Here is a 22319-nt window from a genome sequence, read left to right as displayed (position 1 = left end):
GCACAGGTTGCCCAGAGAGGTCATCGAGTCTCCTTCCCTGGAGATATTCAAAACCCGCCTGGACGTGATCCTGGGCAACGTGCTCTAGAGGACCCTGCTTGAGCAGGGGGGTTGGACTAGATGATCTCCAGAGGTCCCTTCCAACCTCAACCATTCTGTGATTCTGTCTCCCAAAGACACCTGCCTCTTGTACACTATTTATTGCATAATATTCCATGTCACAAGTGCCTGCTAAATAATATCAAGTTTAAAATTTCTCCTGTTCTAGCTTTTCTCTCTCTGCTTATCTTCCCTTCATTGTCTAATACTCTTATTTTCACCATAGTCTTTCTTTTCCTCCAAACTTTTTCTCTAGATGTCTAAGCATACAGTTTTTCCCCTTTAAATTACATAATCCTGACCACATTAAAGCACGCATTCACTTTGAGCCATCTACATTGCATCTACATTACCTCTGTCATCTTGTGCTCTTTGTTCTTTTCCAAGGCTCCTTGCTGTCTTCTGCAACCATCTTCTCGTCTATCATCTGACCTTTCATTCTTGCTTCCAGCAAAGCCAGCTTTGTCCGCTGTCACCCATAGTTACTTTCCCTCCAAAAGTGAATTTTGTTCAGCTTACTTGCAATGTTCTTGTCTCCATGCCTCCCAAAAGGACTATCAGTCTCTGAGAGAAGATGCCTTGCTCTTCTACAGGTAAGCACTAGGCTTATTTGTCAAGATTTTGTGTAGCTCCAGCTACAAGTTGATGCAAATCATTTGCAATACTGAACTCTAGTTACTGACATGCATAAGGTCGCTTCATTTTGACACTAACATACGCTGTCAACAAAACGTTAGCCTGGTGGAGGGAATAAAGTAACAGAAGGAAGACTGGAAAACTAGGGAATTACTCTGAGAGCAACTGGAAAGCAGAATTATGGAGAAAAGCTGGTGGCATTTGATGGTAATTGCTGGCTGGGAAAATGAGCTGTTGGGAAAGGGTTGAGCTGTAGAATAGGAAAGAAAGATGGCTGGTAGGCTGCTATAGTGAGAAGGTAGGCTGGTTACCTCTCTTATCTTCTGCCTCTGCTGTTGCTACTTGCCTTTATTTTCACGTTTTCCCTGCTAATTTTCAGCATCTGCCATGGTAGCCCCTAAAAACCTTGGAATAGCTAAATGCATCCAGTCCCTACCCCCACCTCCTCTCACCACTTGACAACAATGCAGCCTTGTCAATGATTAAAGTTAACACTGTAGTAAAATGAAGTTTATGTACAGTAACTACTCCTAAATAATCCCCTGCACAGAAAATCCCACATTCAGTCCAGGCTGTGCTAACATGCAAAAGGCAGCTGGATCAATGAGCCTCACAGGAGGAACATGGCTCTTAGGTTGCAGTCACAGACTAGGCAGGCTAAGAGAAACATTCCTGCCACTGCTCAGGTTCAGGCTAGGACAGGTGGAGAATTTTTCTTAGAGCAGAAGTGGATTTAACTCTCTTCTCTGTCCCCTCCTCTTCCCAAATTATGACATAATGAATCCTGGCTTTATTCTGAATTAGCAAGGCATTGGGGGAAAAAATGCTTCTGTAACAAAAAATTCTATAAAAGTTTTATTTTGGACATTTTGTTTCAGTAACTCATAACTGAAAAGAGTGATTTTGGCTCTGTGTATTTATGAAGCTGGAGTGCCAAGGTGCCCCCTTCTTATCATGTAGGCTCTCCTACCAGACACCTTCCATCATGTATTGTGTCAGTTAAAGCAGAAGAAACTATAGCACACTTTTCAAGAAGCAGGCCAACTAAAGACAGGGGAAGGGGAGTTGATGTATGTAATGTCAAAATAACTCCCATAAAATTACAAAACATTTTGATGTACAATTACCAGGGTACTACTGAGCCAATACAGTTCTTCAGTTCAGCTCCTTTATAGCAGTGGTGGTGCTAAAGGTTCTGGGGGTGCAGGAACAAGAGTGGGAATTACACATTGCCCAAGACCTTCCCTTAACTGCTCACTGCAGATGGGGACAGGACCCCTGCTCAGCTTAGTGAGCAGTAAGTATCTGTTATTACAGATCTCCCTTCCTCACTTCATCCCTCCCACCAAGAAAACCCTACTACCCAAACCCTAAGCATGGGCAGCATAGACAGTGTCAGATAACACGTTAATGATATGCATGTGGTTATAAAATTGAATGACAAATTTCACATCTTACATATTTGCTTACTCTAACACTTTATTTGCTTTCTAGAAGACATAATGGAATGGTATGGGAACTGGGCAAGGAAGGTGAAAATTAAGACTTACTAGTAAGAGATGTTCAGAAAAAAAAGGCTAAGGGAACAAGCAAGCAACTGTAGTCTCATGAAAAAAACCATAAGTCAATTTCCACAAAGTATAGGAAGCAGTGTTTGAACATGGGCCAGCAGCTTCTAGAAAGGAAGCATCAGCTAAATTGCTTAGTAACAAAAGAGAGGGTACCTGGACATGAACCATAAACAAAAGCCTCCAGTAGTGTTAATTCTAAATAAAATTTGTTATCAGGCCTAGAGTAGATGCATATTCTGGCCTCTAAAGAGCACCTACCATACTTCTGAGTAAGTAGCCTGCAGTCAAGATCAGGTCTGTGCATCTGATCACCTTTCTCTCCAACTCCAAAGCCTGGAACACAGAAGTTCAAGTCAGCAACAGCCTTAACAAATCTCATTTATTCTTATTCCAATACAAGCCCAACTTTCAAGTAAGCATGCTACAAGCATTGTACTTGTGCAAGGGCCTCTTCTCATTTTAGCTTGCTACCTCATCTCCCAAGCACTGCTTTACAATTTTTCCTAGTTAACAATAACGTACTTGCACAAGTGCCATTTTCGGTCATGAAATACAGTAAAGGGTGATTTATAAGTAAGCACTTTTGAGTATTTGGTTTCTCATAATCTTTTTATGTCTCACAGTAAATCACAATTTCCATGCTGCTTTTATCTCCGTATGAGCAGACACAGATGTTTGTCAGAACTGCAGATGGTGGTAGAAGAGGATCTTTATCATAGTCTTCTGCTGGTCTAAATAGCAAAGAGCACTTATTTTTGAAAGCTCAGTTTATACTTCAACTGTCAGGACTATTTGGGGTCCTTCCATTTCTATACTATTGAGAGGTCCTGTCTAGTCTGCAAGAAAAGTTGGATACTGTATGCATGTTTAACCTTAACTGCCACTCATCCCCTCCTCCTCACACTTATAAAAACACATGGAATTAATTTCAGTATAGCAAGTGTCCCAGTGGAGCTGAGTGGAAGCAGAAAAGCATGAGGAGCAGCAAAAAAGCTGGCAGCAATGCAAGGGTCCTGTACACAGCTAAGGAATGCTAAATAATGCTGTAGCTCCACTAAGTGACTTTGTGTGGATTTTCATGGTTAAATATATTATCCAGTTCAAAAGACTTACTGTATGCCAGAAGAGTTCTAAACATAGCAAGGATGCACCTGCCAATGAATCATCAGGTTACCAACTGGAACATGTGTATGGGAGGCACACACTTATGTTTATAGCCTATTTGCAAATAGCAGTGGCTGCTTTTTATATATAAAGGGCCCCCCCGCCCAAGAAAGACACTAGCTAGCAGAGCTACTGGACAATGAAGCTCTACTGGCCCATAATATGACAATGTGGTACAGCTTTGCTGCTTGTCACACTGTCTGGGAAAGGTAATGAGTGACAGTGCCATATTAAGGTTGTAACTAGAAATGTTGAAAATAGGACCTCTGGTCAATAGTGACAGAGCTCCAAGGGAAAAAGCAAACACTCACAACCCCATCATCCTCTTCACTTGTGCAATGTGGCAGGCACGTATCCAGAAGAACTAACTTTTGAAACAGGAAGTACCACTCTCAAAAGGAAAAGTCAAACTTACATTACATACCTCAGCCTGAAACATAAAAGAAAAAAAAAAAACGGAACTCTAGGAAGAAATCCTGCAAATTTCCAAGATGACAGCATTAAGGAGAGATGCTGTCTAGCCATAGAAGAATTGACCATTAACCAACCATACAGGTTCAGGGTTCCTATAAGCCAATTATTTTGAAGATCAACAAACACATTTAAAACCCAGATCTTGCAATGAGGTGCACAGATAGGCCTTTTAGCTTTTGCAAAGACTCAGTTAAATCAAGGAGATCCTTCCTGCCCATTCAGTACCTGGACTACAACCTGGGTTGCCACGCTCATTTAGTTCTTCTGTCAAATATTTGTATATGGACACTAATCCTCATGGAACTAATTCCAGGAACTCATTTCATAGCAAGACAGAGCTCCATTGATCAACAGTGGTCAGTATTCTGGCCTGTGATGTAGTAATGTGTAATTCACTATTCCCTTAAAGGCTCCTTTATTTAAAATAAGAACTAAAGTGTTTCTTTTAATTTTAATCTTTATATCTTTCACAATCTAGCTTACATTTTGCACAGGGATTATTGTTCTATTTTTAACATATCATGTTCATGTTAAAAGCCAGATATATCAATTCTATTGGCAAAGTTCATTGATAGAATGCTGTTAAGTAAAATTCCCACCCAAAATCAAATGGATGCCAAACTTTGCATGAAATTCTATCAATGGCCACTTCTCTGGTGAAAATGAGGATGCTGCATATTTTCAGATAGCATTCTGGGACTCACTCTTTTTAAAAGTATATTTTACATACAGATGGTAGTTTCAATTTCTTTACAAAACATATTTGGTATTAAGTTTAAATTTTTTTAATAGTTAACTGAATAACTGATATTTTATTTTAGGCATTCAATGTTCTATTGATAACATCTACTTTCAAATATTTAACAGCTGTAGCCAAAATTCCACTAGTGAATTTTTATGTCTATTTGTCAAATAGCTATTGTGTCTACAATCACTCCAATGCAATTGAAGCCTTGTAAGTTAAAACCAAGAGGCTTTAACATGTGAAATCAGCAGGAATATTTTCTCCATCTACCAGCAAAAACATATCAAGTTTTATTTATAAAAAAGTTATATATTGCTTAGCATTGTTTCCACAAGCTAACTAGGTCGTTCTTTCAAAAAACCCTGGCTTTGTCACAGTCTCTTTGCTGTGAAAAAACAAAGACCTCATCCTTCCAGGAATAGGAAATGGAACATTAGCTCAAAAATAATAAATAAAGTACATTATAATAATAGTATATTCTTTATGTTAACATCAGGTATATTTTCACAAAAGAAAAAACAATGCACAGCTACTTACAAACCACTCTTTTCCCACACATCCCTCATTCATTCAGAAAGTTTCCATTTCAATAGGAAGTTTGGAATATGCCCTTAACTGAGTTAGGAGGGCACTTTTTACCAAAAGTAAATTCAAATTATTGGAAAAAAACAGACATAGGATTAGCCCAGTGTAATCTAGAAAAACTAACAACTACATTTCTGATGTTACATGCTTACACTGGAGGAATCCTTACTGATAAAATAGCAAAATACAAGAAACATCCTTTTTTATTTAAAACTACTGCTGAGAAAAAGTAGTTTCTTTGGAGAAACAGGCCACTATAAAAAATTTGGAAAACAAAACAAAACATACATTTCAAATCTTTTATACGTTTACATAAATTTTACGAACCAAAGCTCTTAATCATCAGTTCTTTGCAGGTTCTCATCTTCTACAATTTAAGTCTTGAATGCCAAGTGTTCCAAAAAGGATCTACAAAAAGATTACATATATACACACACACACATACACACATACATATATGTATCACTGTTCTTCCATCCCTTCCAACTCGCAGCTGCCACTTACAGAAAGCCTTTAAGTTCCATTTGTTTCCATCATAAAAGGTCCATTGTAGACAAACAACATTGTCATCTTGTCATTGTAAGTGAGATTCTGCAAGAGCTGGGGAAAACCACAAAAAACAAAGTAAAAATAGCCAAAACAGAAGGTGTCGCCCATTATCTGAAAAAGATGAAGGAGGCCTACATAAAGCCTTAGTCCTCAAAAGGTCAGTATAGCAAGATCAATTTTATATCCTTTTTGACAGATGACATTTAATTTGTTCCTACAAACCTCCAAATAGACTCTACTCCTCCCTCAGGCAACCTATTTCCATGCATTACTATTCTTACTATGAGAAAACGTTTCTTCATATCTAATCTGCACCTTTTTGCTGCAAATGAGGCTATTACTTTTTGCCCCATTCACTATGGGCAGAGAACACTGGCTGCTTTTCTTTTTTTGGGGAGGAGGGGGGCCAGTGGGCAGAGGAGAGAGATTTGGCCACAACTATTGTCTCTCTTCAGTCTCCCCCTCCTCTGAGCTAAGTAATTTCCTTGGTGAGAAGTCAAGCTTTCAAAACTTCTCACAAGTTGCATTGCTGTCTTCTGGGGTATCTCCAGCCAGCGTACTATTTTTCTGACGTGTAATAGCCAAAGCTGGACACTCTTACTCTAGTCAAGGTCTTGTTAGTGGCAAGCGCAGCAAACTGATAAACTTCACGTATCTTGCAAGCTATATGGCCATTTGTACTGCTAAGGACAGCAATTTACTTGCATCTCATGCTCAACTTGTGATCAGCTATAATTTCTCTCTCCCCAGTCATTTAGTCATTTATGCCCTAGACTGGATGTTGTTGATTATTCCCATTTAAATATCAGGACCTATGCTTGTCCCTGCTGAAATGCATCCTGTTTTCAAATGAAATTATCTAATCTAAGATTGTTTTGAATTCTAATCTTGCTCTATAGCAAAGCTGCAATCGCTCCCAACATGGTGGTTATTTGTAAGTTTAATAAGCATACTCTATTTCATCATAGACTGGTATTAAAAACACTGATTTTCAAAGCAAAGACTCGCTCCTGAAGAACACATTCAGGTAATCTGCTCATTTTGATAGTGAGCCATGTCTATTCAGAAAACAATTTTCCTAATCAACCCTATTGTACATTAATCCATACCCCTTTCCCTCTGTAGTTTGCTTAAAAGAATATCTGGGAAAAGTGTCAAAAAACACTGAAAAAAAATCAAGATAACAGTTTCTTCTGCATCCACAGGATACATAAAAAGAATTTAGATTAGTATGACAATTTGTTGCCTGTTATTCCATGTCTCACTTTCTAATAAGGGATTACATATAGCTAGGGCTATAGTAATTTTTTCAGGAACTGCAGGTAAGCCACTGGAACTACAGTGTCTCACTTTCTCCTCAGTGTGCTCTTGGCAGCCTTTTAATTACCCTCTGATGCAGCTCACCTGAACCATCTCATCAGCTAATATGAAGGCTATAATCAGCTTTATATGAAGTGCACTCTCAATACTGTTCTTTGAGGTAGGCCATTACAGCTTCACCACAGGTTGTGTTGATCACCTACTTGTGGTTGATCTTAGTAAGCAACAAAAAGCAATCCCCCCAAAAACCCAAAAAACCCACCTTCAGTCATCTCTTCCTGCTGAATAATGGTCTGACAGTCCTTGATCTTCCTCTTACCATAAATGTTAAATGGAATTTTTCTTTTAAACCTCTGAAATTTCTTGCTTCTTGTTTCCCATTTTCACTCTAACCTTTCTGGTTAGCACTACACACTTAATTTTCTTCCTTATTTATTCTTAGTAATTTGACAGCGAACACAACTTCTATTGTCTGTCTTCTACAGCCCCTCTTTGTGGGAAGCACTGCTGCTGGTAGAATTCTATCCTTACAAAATCCACATTAACTCTCTTATTTCTCAAAGTAGGAGAGAACATAGAAAAGCAGAGCCGATGATAAAAACCACAAGACGACAAAAGGGGAAAGAACAAGTAGGACAAAAGTAATGCAGAAAAGAAATAAGCAAACTGCGGAGATAAGGAAACTACAAGATCAGAAGGAACAGCAAGCACCACTTTTTTGCTATTTTCAGTCAGGTAAATCCTGCAGGTGGGTTTTCACAGGTCCTTCAACTGCTCTTTAAAGAAAATTTTAAAGAAAACAATGACAGCCAGATCTTTTAAAATGCAGTTAACTAGGTGATACAGGAGAACTGATATCTTAATAAAAAGTGCACAGATTGTTACTGACCACTTGCCTCCTTGGTGTATAAGTAATCTTTACTAGTTCAATCTCTCTTGTTTTGAGTTGAAAATAACATTAGCCTCTGTTAACATTAGCCTCTGGCGCAGACTGAACAGCCACCCTACTAGTCCCTTCAAGCCATGTCATCTTAACCTAATAAGTCATTAATCCAGCTTTGGACTTTAACATTAGAGCACAACTAAGCACCAGTCATCCCTGATTGAAAAGTCCTCCTCAAGCCTCCTTCCATAGAGCACAGCATTGGCCCTTTCTAACCTTATATGCCTCAGTCTATTACTTGAATAGTTCCCCCCCATTAATGCAAGACTCTTGTAGTTCTTCAGAGGTCAGCAGCAGCAGCCTCTTTCAAGAGCATTATCTGACTTGCCTGAAAGTTGGTCTCTGCTACAGTCCATATTCTGTGAGAGCTAGGGGTATTACATTTGACAGCCTTATTACACAGTATCCCTACCCACTAGTGGTTAACTTGTGATGCTTCCATAGAAGCCACAAGTTCCAAAATATGTTTATTATAAGATAAGCCTTGGTATAGGTTGTCTGAATTCCTGCCAGGACTGTCCTTAAAATGGACAAACTCTGTTACAGTGCATCCATTTAATATTAAGTTCTCAGATGAAACCAGAAAAGCAAGTTATATAGTGTTTACAGGGTTATTATCACACAAAACTCAGCTCTCATGCACATTAAACTTTCAATTTAATTGCCAGCCCCATACCTTTGGTGTAATAAAGAAGTACTGAGATGTGCTTTCTTTACAAGCAGTTTTCACAACCATTTAAAAAAACTCTTCTCTCATTGACTGGATCCATTCCCTTAAAAAAGAAAAAAAAACAAGAAAAAAGAGTCTGTTCCCTTAACTATTTCATAAGCATCTGTATAACAAGACTATATTTATTGTGCTATTGATTCTTACCTGATTTATTTCCTCTACAACCCTAAAAGGGCATCTGTTGAGTTCCTGTAGAGCCATCAGGTACAACATAGTTGAAATGCTTTCTCATCTCCACTCTGATGATAGGGAGTCATTCATGAAGTTCAGTGCTACTATGGAATTTGACTCTGTCACGGGAGGCCGGGGAGGGGCGGCTGAGCCGACCACAGAGCACCCTCACGCTCTGGTCCCCACAGCGCCCCACGCTGCAAGAAAGGCTCGGGTGGCGGTATAGGTGTCCCTGTCACTTATGACTGGGTTCTCAATTAACGGCCAGAAGCAGATAACAAAGTTTAACGTGTATCACTGGTAACAATGACAATTAAAAGCTAGCGATAACAACAACAGCAGTAGCCACACATTGAACTCCCCGCGCAGCACAGGACAGGAACAACTACGGTCATTACAAGTACAGACGTGGGCTCAAACCGGTGAGGGGAAGGTACCTGGTGGTTACGCCGGAAGGCGGGGGGGAGGGGAGGGGAGGGGAGGGACAAGCAGGCCACGCCCCGGGGGGAGGTGCCGCTTCAAGCCCGAGGGCTCCTCAGCAGGCTGCACCGGGCGCAGTGTGCCGCCGCCGCCGCCGCGCGCGCTCTGAAGGCGAGCAGGCCGCAGCCGAGCCGGCGTGCCGCTTCGGTTACTGCTCCCCGGGGCGGGGCGGGGCGGACTCACGTGTCCGCCGGTGTTAGTAGCGGTGGGGGGATCCCCAGCTGCCTGACCCGGCGTCCCGGATCAGGGGGCACGGCGGCGCTGGCTGCCCGCAGCCTGCCGGGCCGGAGAGCTTCCCTCGGCGGGGCGGGGCGGGGCGGGGCGGGGCGGGGCGGCGGGAAGAGAGCCTTGGACAAGGCTGCCTGGCGTCTTGGAGCCTTGAAACAGGCCGCCGAGGCTGCTGCTTCCTCAGCCGCTTCAGTGGCTTCAGCTCTCGGCAGCTGCTTCTTTGCCGCCACCGCCACTTCTTCAGTGAATTCAGCTCTCTTCTGTCCACTGCCACCGCAAAAGCCGCTGCTGGGCTCGCGTGTGCCCCTTTTATCCCTGTCCCGCTTTGGGACCGCAGGCAAGCGACTGGTCAGATTTGTCTAGACCCCTGCTCTTAGTGGTCCGGTTTCGATCCCTAATGATACTGCGGACCTGTTTGCAGACGGCCGTGTAGACTCGCCTTCCTTCTGGAACGTTCTGCCTGACTGACCGGTACGGGCTGCTAGGGCACACGTAGCCCTCCGCCAATGATCTTCGATTGCGGCAGTGGGGGATTCCTGCGGGCTAACCGGGGTCACAGAGAGGACAGGGTGACTGGCACCTCATACCCATTGTTCAGTAAAACCCATTTTCTTAACTTCTCCCCTAAACCAAACCTTCCATGACACTCTAATGTGAATCCCATACTTGTCATACTCCTCCTATAAAAGTGAGTATCTATTAAACTCAGCTTCTTTGTATTACAGCTGATTTGATAAGAAAAGGCTACTTTTCCTCCACTAGTAGATGAGATGCAAAGCCCCTACAAAATCCACTATGACAGCAATTTCCCTTTCATCTGTGGAGTCAGGAAAACCACACACAAGGATTCTGATTCTGGCCTTTTCTGTAACAGAAAATTGATGCTTGAGAATGGTCCGAGTCCATGAGGTATAGGTGTGGGGATAACAGTTGTGGTTTAAAAGAAGGCCCATGCAAGGAAACCCATTCATGATTGGAAGAAAAAAATATATATCTGGAGTACTTGCTGATCTTTCTGAAGTCCAAGTAAACTTAGTGCAGGAATGGGGACATAATCCCCAGTGCAGAAAGTCCATATTGATTGCTTACAACTTGGTCTACGTAAGACACAAATCTTTATCTGTACCTATCATCTTAATGAGAGCTACAGTGAGGATTCACAAGCTTCAGGAGTTTGGGTTCTAGGAGGTTAATGTCTATTTGTATTTATTGGGGAACCAGAAATCCTGCATTTTAAGGCACGCGTGTTCTTCATTCTCCTAACAGTACACAATACTAATGCCTAGAGCAGAAAGGAGTGAAGGTGACTCCCTGATGGTTACTTGCAGATTACTTCCAGTTTTAGAAAGGAGGGTTGTGGCAAGAAGACAATGAGGAGCCCATCCCATAGAAGCTGGTACACACCAAACTGGTTCAGGTTGCTACATACCACAGACATCAAAAGGCATACAAGTCCTGGTGATTCAGCAAAGCAGAGTCCCTGGATAACGGTAGGATTGGCTTCTATGAAGTGCAACAAGGTCTAAAAGTTGCCATGAAGTAAATAAGCCATACCCTCTTAATTGTCTTAATGAATTTTAAGTCTGTAGGAACAATACTTGGCTTCTTTGCTACCCTCATGTCTTGTTTTGGGATTAATAATGTACAGATCGCATAGCGTCTAATATTTGAGAGGATTTGAGAGGACATCAGCTGATCTGCTAAGTTGGGAGAATAAGCCATCTTTTGATGTTTTATTACAACTGTAGACAAACATCCTCAGGACTGCAAAATGTACAGTCTTATATTGGTATTTACTTTCACATACTACAAATCTGTGGTGCTTCTGGTGTATCAGTATTATAGAAACACAAAACTGAATCCTTGAGGCTGAGACAAATGCATACGGTCTTTGTGAGAGAATGAAGGTGATTCAGCATAATTACAAACTCAGTTTGCATAAGTGCATGATTTTTCCAGTTTTGAAGATTGATTACCTTTCTCATTCTCAATGTCTCATCTGCTGGCAATGGATTGGCACTTCCAAGGAAAACTGGAGCACCATGAGGATGAGTACTATACAACTACAACTGATGTTCTGGAGCAAAGCAACACTAACTACAACTTATACCATTTGCAAGCTGGTTTTGGTTACCATTTCATTCTCCCCCACTATTGGAGAAATTCTTCTTTTGCATCTAATGCAGACTATCAAAAGAATAATTAACTTCTCAGATTTGCAGATTGTACCTTGATAGCCCATGCCTGAAAATCAGGAACCTAAGCTGCAAAATCACAGAGCATGCTTTCAAAACAAACAAGTGCTATTGCATTGACCGTTTTGGGGGTGGTATTTTGCTGAGGGGAGCTAATGAGACACTCTCCTATTCAGCAGAGATAACAGCACCATCACTTAGATGAACTCTTTCCATCTGAGTAGGATTTGATACTTGACTGTCAGATCAGTCTCAACAGACCCACAGTCTGACTTGCTTATGAACAGCAACACTTAAAATATCCATGTGAAAAAATATCCATGAGTTCACAATTTAAATTCCTGTTTGTTCTCTAACAGATATTTGCAGATCTTTTGCTATTTTCTTTGGAAAATGACTGGGCTTCCTGTGGGACATCAAGAACATGACTACTTCACGTAAAAAGAAATAAAAAAGTCCTAAGGCTTCTAGGCCCACTGTAGTTTCAGATGCATTGACACAGGCTGAAACTAGGCTGGGAGAAGTTTACAAGGCATAGGCTGGCAAAACCTCCAGGAAGAAACATCTGGGCTACACCACAGCAACAGTGGCATCATAAAGTCTGGTCTTTGTTGACAGACTGCTAGGAATTATATTTCATACAATGGTCAGGTATTCCAGGGCCAATGGAGGATGATAGTCAAAACTCCCTGTGGGAAACTGAGGAAGGTGAGGATTATCAGTGCAAGCACTCCGAATTCTGGCTATCAAGTGCTACCAAGGAAACTCAGAAGGTTCACTGAGGTTTCTGCTAGGATGTCAAGGGAGGACCCAGTGAAGCGTTTCACACAGTAGGTCCTAGCACCAGAGAGGGCAAACATCAGAAGAACTCAAGGTTCCTAAAGGACTGCAAGGTAAGCTGACAGAGGCCTAACTTTCAGTGTCACAGAAATATTTGTAACAATGATAATTCTGCCTAGAGGCTCTCTCTTTTGATATTTACAGGTCAGGGCCAAAGAGTCTCCTGCAGAGAGGGAGGGTGAGGAATCCAGGCTCCAGAACAGATTATCCACCTCTCTGTATCACGGTCTTGATTCCTTGAGGAAAAAGCTGTATACCATCATTGGCAGTGTACCACTAGTTTACCTCTTAAATTATTTGTAAAATCTTCGCAAGAGGAAAAACAGGAGCTTCCAAGAAAGATATTCAGAAAGACAATCCTGACTCCCTTTGTCTTTAAACTGCTTTACCCTGTTTTTCTGTGTACTCTCTCCCAACTTATTTTTTATTTTTAGATAAAAGACAGTATTTGTTTAATATAGATCTGACTCTGTAAGTAACTATCATAAAGAACTGAAAAGCCCATGTTTTAATGCACTTTTATAATACGAATTTCTATATAAACAAACCTTTTTATACATTGCTCATGTAAAGAGCTTTTTCAGTTATGATTCTGCCCCCAGTAATAACTACCACTTTAAATATTTTAAGAAGAACTGCTTGAGTAATTTACAACAGCAAAAAATGTTTAAGTGTCAACTTTCACTGTTGCGGAACGTATGCATTATATAAAACAGTCTTGAAATCATCACTACAGAGATCAATTTAAAACAAAATATCCAATTTAATTTCAGCCCACTCCACTGAATAGCTCTCCCCAAGGCACTACTGAGGCTTTAAACTTTTCATCAGAGGTAAATCCTGCCTATAAATGTTACCAATGACATAACAGGCTGGTCCAAATGATTGCTACTGCTCCAGAAAAGTCAAAATGCCAACAGACTTGAAAATAACCACATGTAGAACCAAATCAGTGTAAAACCAAATAGCCACTATATGGTAATAGAATAGCACAAATTAGCCAAAAAAAGCAGAATTACATCACTAACATAATAAATCTGAGTTACAGCTAAAGTAAATATAATGTTTCTAACTGAACATTGTACATTAGGGAAAAACAGAGAGGAAAAAATCAGAACTAAGATGCCCACTTCAACCTACTACAGTGAAAAGAAGGAAGCTGGGACAGTATTCTGAAAATTTAGATAAATGCACAGCTCAAATACTTGCCGCTTTCCCTGAAGGGTATTGCTTTGGCAGAAGGTAAAAACATTTCCAGAAATTTAAAATCTAAAAGGCATTCTCAAAAATCAACCTTTGGTGAAAAGATAAAAAAAACCCCAGCAATTTAGTCTTAGAGAAAGATGATTGTTTATTCAGTTGCAGGAATCTTCCAAAAGTCAATAGAGTTGAACACCTATGCAACTGGACAAAGACTTATTTTGCTTTGGTCAGACTGAGCAGTCAGTTCTAGCATTTAAAAAAAGTTTGTTTGTCAGTTAAAAACATGAAGAACCTTTAGAGATCATCTTTCCTATAATCCAAATGCCAAGTTATTATTTTATCTCTAGCAATATATAAGTGCAAGAAGATGCATGAAAATGTTTGTTATTCTTCTGCATGAAAATTATATCATACCTCAGATCAACTTCACCAGCACACTGCATAGAATTAAAAAAGTTACTGAACTTCTCATTGATTTGCTCAACCAGCTTTTTCAAGGGGTTTAGCCATCTTTCTTTGACCTAGAAGTAGAAATATTCATGTAAAACCATCTTTAACTGAATTTTTCTTTACTAATAGCAATTAAGTACAAAAATATTATAATTACAGAAGTTAACACCTCAGTTTACACTCAAGAAAACTTGAAACGTTACCCAAAAATGAATGGTGTATATATATTTATAGTTTTCTACATACATTCTATTCTAATAAGGACACACTGAAACAGAAGTGCTAATTTCAACTATTACCTGTGAAATATTTTGTTTATAGCTATCCAACACATTTTTCTTTTCCTCTAGTTTTTCCATCAGTTGTTGTATTTCTTGTGTCTGCTTATTATATTATTCAACAACCTGCCAGAAGGAAAAAAAACAAGCAGTCAACAAAACGTTTATCATTTCTAGCCTTGACTGTAAAAATATCACACTGCACTGATTCTGTTCAAATACAATTACATAGCCTATTGCACTGTATATTGAACAAAGATAAGTTTCTAGTTTTAAACCAAAAAAAGGACCTGTAAAGCACTGCTTATTTCAGGTTACTGCATTTTTTTTAAATGCACAGAACATACTGTTCCTTTGGAAGAACCTACTTAAAATTCTAGTAGATGCAGAATCTGTCATTTACAGCACATTGTTCCTGCTGTCTAGCTTATTATACCAAGAGATCTAGTACAGAGTGGGAAGCAAGTACAATATGGGTGGAGGGGGAAGAAGGGAGCAGGGAGAGAAAGCAGTGAACATACCGAAGCATTCAGGCCTGTGAAACAGGAGGCCCTGGATTTCTCCTCATTCAGAAAAGCATCAGTTTCCTCCAACGTGTTCGGAAGAGCCTGAAAAGCCTACAAGAGAAAGGACACGTGTTTTACAGCAATGCTAATGAAGTAGTGAAGTTTACTAAAAGGAAATCAAATAAAAGTAATCTAATGTTGTCTAGCTTATTTAGGATGCCAGATATTCACATTTACCACAGCAAGATTCCCTCACAAACTATTCTGGACTGAGAAAGACGACTACAGTGTTACTACAGATACATAATTGCTCTTTAGTTGCCTACCTCATGCACGTACAGATGCTCACAGACTTAGTATAAGCTAGAGGCTATACTAGTTAAGCCATACAAATACTCTGAAGGCTGAAGACCTACAGGTAGGTAGTTAAGCCAGATTTCAGTGCTTTCGTGTTACTCTATTAGAGCAATAAGCTAAAAGAATATGGCCTCAAACTCTTTCTATTAATAGAAGAATGTGGATTTTAATTGAAATTCCAGATCAGATTTCTTCTCCTCTCCACACAGAACAAAACGACAGTCATAGGATACCCCAGCTTTTATTAGCTCACTATTTAAAGGTGCTTTAAAAGAGTAAGCAACAATATATGTCAATAGTACCAGAAATTCACATCATCCCTTACTGGTACACTACTAGCATTAAATATATAATATTCTTTGCTGGAAAAATGATAATAGTGCACATTATACAAAGTTTAAGAAATATGGGGAGATTCCTTTTTTGTACATACAGTTTGAAATTCTTTCAGAAGATGTTGATCCAGACTCAGTTTGCACACCTGTCAAGCTTTTTTCAGCAATTCCTTGCAGTTCTCTATAAGAACATGCTTCCTATCATCCAGTTCACGAAATCGTTGCTATTAGAAGAGATATTGAAATACACATCATCTTATTTTAAATTTCCTATTGATTTCCACTACTGTCTGTGACCTTGCATTACATTTCAATGACTCCTTAAGAGAGAGCTGAACATTTAAATGTTGCAAGTCATTTGCACACCTTCTAACTCCAGTTCTAACCAGAGATGACACTAGCATACCACCAAGAAACAACATCACAATTGGAGAAGGTACATGAAATCACACTGTTTAAAGATTGGAAAGCTTCATTTCAACACACACCTCATTCTGCCTTTCTGCTCAAAGTCAACAGATGCCAAGGTAAACTGATCAAAAGCGTGCTCTTGTAATACAGCTAAATTTATTTTATCTCAACTAGACAAGTGTGTATGTAGATTCAACATATATCTAAAAATAGATTATTTTACAGTAAATTCCCTATAAGCCAAAGCACAACTACTGTGAGCCTTCTTTTTTATTACCTCCCATTTAACTCTATTCATCTACTTGGGATAACATAGTGGATATGATTTACACTTAATGGTATTTTATTAGAAACTGTACAGCCTCACAGTTACATAATCAGAAATAATTCCTTTGCTGTTTCATATTCCACCTCTATACTCTATAATACAACTAGCAAAACACCAAAAAAAATCTACAATTTCTAAACTGGTACTGTAAAATAAGTGAAAAGCAGATACAGTATTTGCTTTTGAACTGTAGCCTTAAGACTAAACTCTTTGGAACTTACTATAGGTAAGGTGACCAGCCCAGCCCTATGACTTTTATAATGCTATGGTATCACAACAGTAGCTAAAATACAATGCTACTACTTTAATAAAACAGTAAGCTACAGATCATCATGAAACAGCAGTATCCAGGCAAAAGGGAGCTTTAAGTATCTCTTCTCCCTGCCACCAGAAATCTCACTTGTTATCTCTGCACATCTCCCCCCTACTCTCAGGCCTGCCACTTGCACACACTGAAGAGGAAGTGCTTGGGAATAACTGCTTGTTGCTGTCTTCCAGCTCAGGTGAGCACTCAGCTGCAGATAGCTGGGAACTGCCAACAACTTTGAAGTGGAAAGAAGCATATAACAATAGATTGGGAACCTTTAATCCAAAAGATATTTTACTATACATTTAGTCAATGATTACACATGTAATTCATCTTTCTGATAGACAGTTATGCCATGGGAATGCACTGTTACCATTTTTACTACAGGCACAAAATTGTAAGTTAAAATTCATCTCCACAATATTTTGCTAATGAACTTCTTTCTGACAGTTTGGGAAGTTTAACTATGTTCCCATGCTTTGGAGAGCTTTCTTTATTTCCCCATTTGTGTGTGTGTGTATTTTAGTTAAATATGGGAGCCCTCCAGTGACAAAATTTTATTGAAATGTTCATCATTTGGAGACTATACAGTTGAATAAATGTTTCTTTTACATTTTTAAAATACGGGATACAGCCACTGACACATAGCTCATATTACTCACATTACACATTAATTACATTGTTAATCTCTATTTCCTAAATACAACAGAAGCAGTTACAACAGATACGATCATGAGTGATCACCAGCGGAGTTCTCATGCTCACTCAAGAATTAGGGTTGACATTCTGTATGGCAGATATCAACTCAGAAGTCTCATTTTCCCTTTCTTTTACAGAGCACTAGGAAACAGATTCTTCATTAGAGTTAAGCATTTCACTATCTTCCCAAACACACTGTAAAGATACTTTTTTATACTGCGCTGATGTTTTCAGCAAGGTAAAACAAATAGCCATCATTTAGATTTTTCTCCACTTCCCTCCTCCTCTAGCATTAGCCTTATGGAAGTGCCACACAGGGGCAAGAAGGACTGGCATTAAAGCTATACAGATAGCACAGCCACAAGGGGAGGACAGCCCTTTTAGTCACAGCCAAGTTATTATGTCATTCTGAATTAACATAAATACAACTGTACACCACAATGCATATGTTCCATTAGATATCTGTATATGCCCTGTATTAAATTAAAAACACAAAGAAGCTTCTAAATTGAAACTAGACTGTATTTTGTATCCCAGAACTTTAGAAGCCCATTGGCTTCATTTGAAATGTATGTGTTTGACCTCATAATAATGAAGGCAAAGGATCCAGGGAAAGGTAACACACACATGCTTTTTTCATACAAGAAGCATCAGTTTTATAGTCGTGCCTCTGATCATTTCCAGAGCCAAAGCCAATTCTCAATCATCTGAAGTGGGAAACCTCAGCTTTCAACTGTACATAAAGCTCCCACTTCAAGCCCTGCAGAGCTGCATGAAATAGGATTTTGAGTTGATTTCTAGGCACTGAAAATCTGAAATAGATTCAACATTGAATATTCCTGACCCAAGCCTGAGGCAGGTAAAATTTTTCAGGGTGGGAAGAGGAAAAAACATGTTTGGGGAGAGAAAAAATGAATCTACCAGTGATGATACAGACTACTCACATGAAGTTCATGGCTTTGTGATACATTCTTATTCTTTACTGAGCTTCAGCAATGAAGTGACTTACATTGGATTTTGATAAAAGTATAAATAGCAGCAGCATCAAACTAGAGATCTGATGCAACAGTGACCTTCCAAGTAACATGTTGGGCTTGTCTCCATCTTCAGGGACTTTTTGCTCAAGATCTCCCTTTCCTAATTTTTCTGCAAGTGATGACACCTAAAACCTTTAGTGGTTTTCTGAAGATATGCCAAGGTCAATCTTTCTGGAAGTGCACAGTCATCCAAAATAAAGATCACTTACCTTTTGAACTGCTTTCTAGTTTAACATGCAATTATTTTTGTAGATCAAATTGAATTAGCATTAGGTTATAGTTAAACTGACTCTTGAAAGATAAGGAAAAAATTACCATCCTGGAGCTTGACATTTTTTTCTCAGTACCTTGAAAGTTTGCCTGTTTACTAAACAAACATGAAAATTGACCTCCAAGCACTGATCCACTGGAGATCACAGCATCCTCTGCTCTTAGAAAAAGAGTATATGTCTGTGGGACTAATTCTATAGAGATTGTCTTTTTACCTGAACACTGCATAGCTTCCTAATACAATCAATGGAAGGACTGGTTATCCCTCTTTTCACTCTTCAAAGGCAGGCATTTAATTACAATATGAGAAAACAGCTATGAAAGAAATGACAAAACAACTCTGCTCCACTTTATTACAGTACTTTCTCGTTCATCTTGAGGGTACATCTCCCATGTGGGTTGGGTCTACTTATCTACCAAAGATTCAGGAGAAAGACAATACTTCTAAAAAATAGCTAGGCTTCTTACCTAGACTATGTAGTATAATAGCTAGATCCAGGACAGGATGAGTGTTCACCACTTTTTTTCCCCAGAAGCTTAGCTGTCTTAATCGAGGAAAGCAAAGCTTGTTTTTAACTTTAAATGAAGAGGCTGCAGTAATCAATCAAGCTACAAAAATCGAGGCTAAATATTTAGCAATGACAATACCCATTCCTAAAAAAAGACACAGAAGCATCCTTTCCTATACTACAAAGGCTTCAAGATATTTTCATAGTGGATTTCCTAGTATTCACAGAAATATTTACCTCTGAAGCTTAGTTGTACACTTGCAGCTTTATACTCTAATTCTAGTCTGTTCTTCTCAGCAGCCACTGCAGTGCTCTGAAGAACCAAAACTGCTTTGATGTTCAGTGATATGCAATTCTAGATAGGAAAACAGAAAATGTCAATTTTTTCCATGAGAGACTCAAAACTGATATAATTACTATCATACTTTAGAAATGGTGCGTTTTTTAGCCATAGCATACAACCTCAAACTGTGTTCAGCTCTTCAACTGGGTTTTCTTTCAAATTCAATTTAAAAAAGAAAGGCAACTTACTAGTGACCCACATTCTTCAAAATGCATAGTCCACATCTATTCTTATTCTGCAAGCATACACGTATCACCTGTGACTAAATAATTTATTCTTGTACACCAAAAAAGCACATTCTCTCTATCTACACCATATACTGACATGCAAAGTGTGAAAATACACAAAGCTATCAATTCTTTCTCAGAGACCGAATCCAACAGGTAGATTTCATAACTCAAAAATAGAGATGGAAAAGGGGCAAGGAATAAATGTTTAAGATATATGCCTCTCGCTGGCAGTACAAAGATGAGTGACAGTATATGAAATACATGACAGAAGCTGTGACACTCTCCCATGTTCTTGTACCTACAAACACAGGAGCAGGGTCTTCAAACAACCAATAATTACCAAGTATCATACGAGCTCTGGATGCCCCTCTGCTAGTGCAGTAATCACTTGACAGATGTACTCTCATGTCTTAATATAACTTGAAGAAGTTAAGACAACAGAAGCAGGCTCCATTTTGGAGCCTCATAACAAGCTTTAGTGAACCCCACAATCTGGTTTGACAACTTTGACACAGAAATCATTGCTTCATTAAATGAGTCAGCCTCAGGGATGGTCAAGAAGGATTTAAAATTATCAATATATTCTGTAGTGAGAGAAGGATTGCTTTACACTTCTAGGGTTGAAGCTATGTGAAGACTGGTTCAGTGATTTTCTTATGATCAACACAAAAATACAAAAGAATCTCCTCTCTTAAGGAAACAGAGCACAGGGTCCCAGCTGCAGACTTAGTGAACATGCAGGATGAAGTTAAGAGTGTTAGCATCTGACCACACTAGTAAGTGAAGGTCTGAGATCTTCATCATTTCTCATTTTAACGGAAAGTTTCCAGTATTTCAACTTCCTCTCCTCTTTGGAAGAGACATGGAAGAACACTCAAAATCCAGAATGAACTCGGACACAAAAATAAGTTGCATAGTTTCCAACCCACTTAGTAGTTTGAAAAAAGAAAAGCCAACTGATAAGAAAGTCTTAATGAAAAGAGATGGAAATGGAAGAAGCTAAAAGACTATTCAAAAACAACAGCACAAAAAGAACTATAAGCAAAAGCTATGCCAGAATTTGAAATGTTGGAACAACTCCATTTCTGTCAATGGATTGTAAAGAATTCATGTGTACCAGGTACACCCTGCCTTGTATATTTGTGTCTTGAACCTTCATAAAGAAAGCACAGGCTCCCTTCTGTGGATACAATAGAGATAAGAGAGTTCTGAATGTAAATATATATGCAGGTGTATGCACTCTAGTGTCTTTATATAAGGTGACTATTTGTTTGTCCCACACGAGCCCTAGAACCTCTTAGAAAAGTAGCAGGCCACATTGTTACCATGCAAACACAAAAATCCCATACATGTTTTAGGTTTCCTTCTGTGACAGAAGTGAGTATGCCCTAACCATATGATTGGGTAAGTTTTTGCCATTTTAGCCTACAACTAATATAACTACAAAAACCTTTTGAAGAAAGCAGAAAGACTCCCATAAACTTCAAAGCATTCATGAAGTTTGGTTTGGGGAGGAACAAAGATGTCAGTGTTTCGATTATTTTGATAAACCATATAATGAAATATGTTTCTTGAATCAGATCATTTTGGTCTCTTCAGCATATACTAACATCTATTTCCTACAGCACACACAGCATCAAAATTAAGCTGATGCACAATCAAAAGAAACCCCTTTTGTAATCAATAACTATTTCAGGCAAATACCATTTATCCCCACACACACCCCTTCTGACATACTGAAAAATACATTGTATGTCTCAGATCCAGTTTCCTACACAGGGTAAAAAAGGGATTAAAGTACTGCTTCACACAGGTTGTACAATAGTCAGTAAATGACTTTGGTTGCACTTTACAACAGCAACATGCTCAGACAGTTTACATACTAGGAAACGGGCACCCAGTTAACAGCATATTTAACATGGGAATTTCTAGAATACAGAGTATTTGTATAAATTTCAAAAGTATTTACTTAGCAGTACTGTGTTACCTGCACAACAAGTAATCTAGAAGCCTACGCAACTGTTTTAAAATGTCAGGCATCTTCTGCCATTCTTTGGCATTTTCAAAGTGGCTCTGGCTAGCTGACCAAAAGGTGATCTCTGAAACACTCCAACTATTGTTGTCTGTGGTTTTCAACACTCAATAATAGCACACCCATTTGGAATAAACTTTTTATTTTTTTAAAATAATAGTAACTCAATGTACTGAAGTCAGTCTCATGTCAAAGGTCACACTCAACTCTTTCCAGGTGATAAGCTAGAAAACATTTCAGCATGCTAGTAAGGCATGGCAAGGAAATAACATACAGGCTCAAAGTGGTTACAAG

General features: G+C 39.1%; 1 long non-coding RNA gene and 1 pseudogene across 2 annotated transcripts; both read right to left on the bottom strand.

The window, feature by feature from the left end:
* Positions 1 to 2199: 2199 nt before the first annotated feature.
* On the bottom strand, positions 2200 to 9764 carry LOC138064064 (uncharacterized). 2 transcript variants are annotated; one of them, XR_011137295.1, is made up of 5 exons: positions 9651 to 9764; positions 8961 to 9091; positions 8763 to 8859; positions 5779 to 5874; positions 2563 to 2639 (listed from the first exon to the last, which is right to left on the bottom strand). It is a non-coding gene; the product is annotated as an uncharacterized lncRNA (long non-coding RNA). The 2 variants fall into 2 exon arrangements; XR_011137294.1 differs by lacking the exon at positions 9651 to 9764 and having other exon boundaries at positions 2200 to 2639; positions 8961 to 9190.
* Positions 9765 to 14066: 4302 nt separating this feature from the next.
* LOC104144136 (structural maintenance of chromosomes protein 5-like) overlaps positions 14067 to 22319 on the bottom strand; it is a 30202-nt pseudogene continuing 21949 nt past the window's right edge.

This window comes from Struthio camelus, chromosome W (assembly GCF_040807025.1).
Source record: "Struthio camelus isolate bStrCam1 chromosome W, bStrCam1.hap1, whole genome shotgun sequence".
In the NCBI taxonomy this organism is placed as follows: Eukaryota; Metazoa; Chordata; class Aves; order Struthioniformes; family Struthionidae; genus Struthio; species Struthio camelus.
The sequence above is the reverse complement of the archived record's forward strand: the minus strand, read 5'-3'. Positions and strand labels throughout refer to the sequence as shown.